We start from the raw sequence: 5,434 nt of genomic DNA, 5'->3' as shown, positions 1-5,434 counted from the left end.
AAGTAATCATATGCATCAACTTCATCAAACTCAACAATTTACTTAAAACATAAAATCCATAACGAACGAAATCCCTATCAAAATCAAAGCAAACAAAGGTTCATCACGACCTAGGTAGTTTATAAAGTTTAGCCTAGCATCATGTAATCAAAATCAAACTAAGTAAATAAGTAAGAAAACATGGTGAAATAACAAAGAACGGAAAATCAAATGTGCTAAAACCCGTAATCTTCACTCTTGAACGTATATCTCTTCATCGGATGCTCTTGTAACATTTTGGGTTTTCCTCTTTATCATTTGTAACCATTACCCGACCCACTTTCGGGTCTGGGTTTCGTCATTAATAATATTTCCGCACTTATCGGGTTATAATTATTATATTATTTGTTTATCTCTATATCTATTTAACTTTGACACTTTTACCCCTAAATATAAAGTTTAAACCATTCTGGGTCCATCTCCAAACTTGAGGGTTCTTTATGTAAAAATTATTATAATCCATATTATGAAATGGATATCCATTCCCAACCCGACCCACATTCATGTTTCTTGAACCCTAATCTAATAATCACTAAATTTGTCTAGTAAATCAATTTGTAAACCTTATTGTGATCCGAGAATCGTTGACTCCTAACAAACGCGGCCTCACCGACAGATTTATTATGTTAATTTCACCAATTGACTCGTTCTTTCCTTCTTTATTATAACCGTAAACCCTAAATCACGGATGAACACGAAATCATTGTTATTATTTCAATTAATTGCTTGAGATTCCTTGATTACTCGCCATCAATAACCCTATAAATAATTGAATTCATTTGACTTGTAAAACTCGTTCATCGCGTCTTCTTTAGGCCGACCCTACTCACCCTCGTTCTCCCTCTTCTGATTTCGATATAAGGTAATTAAATACTGGGTTTAGATCGCATTTACATGGGGATCATTATCTCTATACCTGCTTTAATCAATTGTTAACGCTTTGGGTTAATCGCGATTTATTAGGGTTTGTTTATTCAAATGGGGATGAACAGCTGTTGTTCATACTTGTTTGGAAATGGGTTTTGTTGCAATGGCTGGGTAGCCCAGCTGGTTAAATGTTTGGGGCAGAAGTCATGGGTTCAAACAACCTGCACCCCGTTTGTTTTTTGAATAAAACCCTTTTTGATATTCTTTTAATAAATAATTAATAACTAATCATATTAATAATAATAATTATGATTAAACAAAGTCATTTCACTAAAAACCAATCTTTTAATATTCGTTTTCGTTCATGTATATCTATTTCTCTAAGACACGCTTTCATTTACATACAAAAATAAAGATACTTAAAAAATACTAACGTTTTAATAAATATATATATATATATATATATATATATATATATATATATATATATATATAAATCAAGTAACTTTATAAAAAGACTAAAGAGGATATTTTATTAAGTTATGCTTTCTCAAATCAAAAATAATAGTTTAATAATAAATCCTTACATATATAATATTATTATAATGGTTATCGTTTAACTTAATAAACGTGTATTCTCATATATCATATCGTGGTTAAGATCCTCATTTCAAGTGTATTCTTTATCCTCTTAGGCTTTAATGTTGTTCGCGTGTGATTCGTTTCCCCATTCCTTATATCCTAACCATCTTCGTTCATCTTTGAGGTGAGTACCACATTCCCTTCCATTTTACTCGTTTTCATACTGTTTTGGAGACATATATGTAACTTAGTATATTTTTGCACTTTATCTATACACAAAACTGCAATTTTTGTCTTATGTGTTAACTAATCCCATGCCATACTTGCTATATGTTTATGTGCTCAATGTGAACCGCATTCGGAGAGGTCCAGCATATTCTCAGAAAATAGTATGATCATACGCTAGTCGATTTAGCCTTGTGCTTTTCGACATCTCATTTTATTTGCTCATTGGTTGATTTGTTAATCTCATATGACTTGTTGCAGTTATGTATTTTATTATATATGTATAACTAACTGGTGTGTTGCTCACTCAACCTCGTGTTGACAAACTATATTATTTTCAACGCATATGCAGGTCACCGTTTGATGTAAAGTATGGACTTAGAAGAATTGTTTTAAGGACTTATGCTAAAAGAGTTTATTTTTTAGACTATGAATTTTCATTTGAATTATTTGATGTTTTGTTTACTTTGGATTTCTCTTTGTAATGAATAATGATGCTATTTGAATTAAATAAATAGATATTTAAATTTATAATTTTGCGTGATAGTAACCTTATGAGCTGTGACAATCAGTCCATGCCCCGGCATTTCCGCCGTAGGTTGGGGTGTGACAGCTCTCTTGCCTTCAAAACCGCCAAGAATCTCGAATAATAGCTCTCGAAAAACTCCAAATTCGGTTGGTGGCTGTAGGGTATTTTTCAGGTTAAGATTAGGGTGTTTATATACTGAAACATGGCCCAATACCTGACAAAAACGTGAAACTGTCTGGATTTTCTTGACCTAGGCGCCGCGCGGCCATAATTAGTCCCCATGGTCGCGCGGCGCGGTGCGTGGGGAAATGGAGGCGGTCCACCGGCCTGGTCTGGCCGGTTCTCCTTCCGGTTCCTTCCTGACGCGTTTCGACTTCTTTTATTGGCTCGTTTTGACTCGTTTTTCGCCCTATTTTATCACGATCAACTCCTGGAACCTAAAAAACATAATAATGTTAGTAATATACAAATATTGACTAAAAACGAACAAAAAATAATTAAATATTAAATAAAAAATTCAAGGGAAACATATATATTTAGCATTATATCAGACCTTATAGGCTTGTATGTGACCTCCTTCACCTGTTGAGCTTAGAAGTATCTTCTTAGCCTTTTGGTTGTGTGAACGAGTGCTAGGATCAGCTTCTCGATGGGCGTGTAATTAAGCTTAGCTTCTCATAGTTCCATGTTGATGAAATAGTTTGGGATTTGAACTTTGTCACGTCCCACAATAAGCACTGAGTTGATAGCTTCCTTTCCTGCCGAAAGGTAAACTGTAATTACTTCTCCTTCTTGAGGAGCTTCCAGAGAAGGTAAGGAAGCTAGATGCTGCTTTAGAGCCAGGAAGGCAGCTTCTGCCTCACTAGTATAATGAAAATCTTTCTTGTCGTTACAGTTCTTCAAAGTTTTAAAGAAGGGTAAATATTTTTTTGCTGATTTTAAAAGAAATCTTCTGAGTGAATCAATCTTACCATTGAGGCTTTGAACCTCCTTCTTTGTTTTTAGAGAGTGTAAATTAAGGATAGCTTGTACCTTACTTGGTTTAGCCTTTATGCTTTGTTTATCAATTAAAAGACCTAAGAATTTACCTTCTTCGAATCCAAATAAGCATTTGACTGGATTGAGCTTCATGTTGATGCTTCTAAGATTTTGGAATATCTCTTCAATGTCATTGAGCATTTCTTTCTCACCTTTGCTTTTTATGACCAAGTCATCAACATAAGCTTCCATGTTCTTTCCAATTTGATTCGAGAATGTGTTGTTGATCAATCGTTGGTATGTAGCCCCGACATTCTTCAAGCCAAATGGCATCTTCTTGTAGCATAAGATTCCCTTATCGATGTGGATACGGTCTTCTCCTCATCTTCAGCCTTCATTAAGATATGGTGGTAGCCCTTGTAAGCATCCTAGAAACATTTGTATTGGAAGCCTGTAAGGGAATCTACCTTTCAGTCGATCTCTGGTAGGGGATAGCTATCCTTGGGACAAGCTTTGTTAAGATACTTGAAATCCACACACATTTCCCAAGATCCATTAGATTTTTAACCATGACGGGGTTAGCAATCCAAGAATGGTATCTTACCTCTTGGAGTATATCGGCTTTTACAAGCTTGTCCACTTCATTGCAGGAAGCTAAGCTTATTTCAGACTCCAAGCTTCTCTTCTTTTGAGCGAATAGTTTATGTGTGGGTGAGATGTTCAAGGAATGTTCAGTGTATTCCCTTGGAACCCCTGTCATCTCGTTTGGACACCATGCAAAAACATCTTTACTTTTTTGTAATAAAGTTATTAGCTTACTCATGGTCTGAGAGGGAAGCTGATTGTTGACTTTGATGGTTTGTTCAGGGTAAGCTGGATTGATGATTATCTCCTGTACAAGGTCATCTTCTATGTCTTCGTTGAGTTCCCATGATTCTTCCACCGCAGCTATGAGTAAAGCTTCTTGTGTTGGTACCATCGTTGTTATTTCTCCAGTGGTGGGGTTTTTATCATGCCATGGATTGTGGACACTACTGCATCGAAAGTTGCAATTCCAGTTCTTCGAATGAGTATATTGTAGTTAGATGTGTACCTGACCACTGTGTAAGTAAGCTTCTCAACTCGAGAGAGGTCTTCGCCTCTCAACCGAACGTCAAAAGTGAGCTTCCCAAGTGGAACTACCTTCTCTCCAATGAAACTTTTGAGAGAGTTGTTGGTTTATTGAAGTTGATTCTTAATTTCTTGAGGGAGTTTAGGAAACATTTTTCATACATAACCTCTGTTGCTGCCCCACAGTCCATGTAAGTTCCGTCTATGGGGAAGCCATTAAGCTCAGCTTCTACAATGACTGGAGTTGTGACTTTGTTGTGAGAGTTGGTTGGAGGGAAGCATATGCTCTGTTGGTTCCATGCGAGCGTTCATTACCTTTTGTTGCAGATCTGAATCATGTTCACTCCAAACACCGTCTTTCTGCCCCTTTTACCTTATTGTGGATCCTTGAGTAGGTGAGCTAACTCACCACTTTGAACGACGTCTTCAATGTGCTTCCTCGACTGGAAAAACAATCATTGGTTTGGTGCCCAACGTCATTGTGAAAGGCACAAAACTTGCTTGCGTCCTGCTTGCTTGTTGATTTGGACAACGAAGAGTGAGGACGAAAATTGTGCTTAACATCCTCGGAGGCTAGGATCTTGTGTGGAGTTTTGGTTAGCATGGAGAACAGCAGCTTGTCTTTCTCTTGTGGTGTTTGATTTCGAGAAGAATGGATTCTATCATCCGACCTTCTATGCTCGTGATACTTCTAAGGTTGCTTCTCAACGAAGGACTGGAACTGAGGCTTCTTCCCTTAAGGGATAGCTTCTTCAGTTTCTATGGTTAGGTTATCTTGGTTTTTGATTATCCAAGGCTATCCAAGGCTTCCTCGCCCCGGAGGTACGCTTCTTTTCTTTCGAAGGCTTCTTTCATTGTTTGAGGAATGTTTTCGTGGAACCTTTTTACTAGCTATTTGGCTTTTATGGCGTTCATGTAGTCGGACACACGCATCTTTTCTAAAGGACCATTATAATTCAAACATTATTTCTTATATATGTCCATGAAGACTTTAAGGTCTTCGTGATCTTTTTGCATGATTTGATGTAGGACAACTGCGTATTTTGTGCACCTTCTTTGTTGAGTGAAGTTGGTCAAGAAGCTTTGATATAAGTCATAAAAGAA

The sequence above is a fragment of the Bidens hawaiensis genome, unplaced genomic scaffold, assembly GCF_021521415.1.
Source record: "Bidens hawaiensis isolate Kalapana, Puna unplaced genomic scaffold, B.hawaiensis_p1.1 tig00026265_1, whole genome shotgun sequence".
NCBI lineage: Eukaryota > Viridiplantae > Streptophyta > Magnoliopsida > Asterales > Asteraceae > Bidens > Bidens hawaiensis.
Note: the sequence above shows the minus strand (reverse complement) of the source record.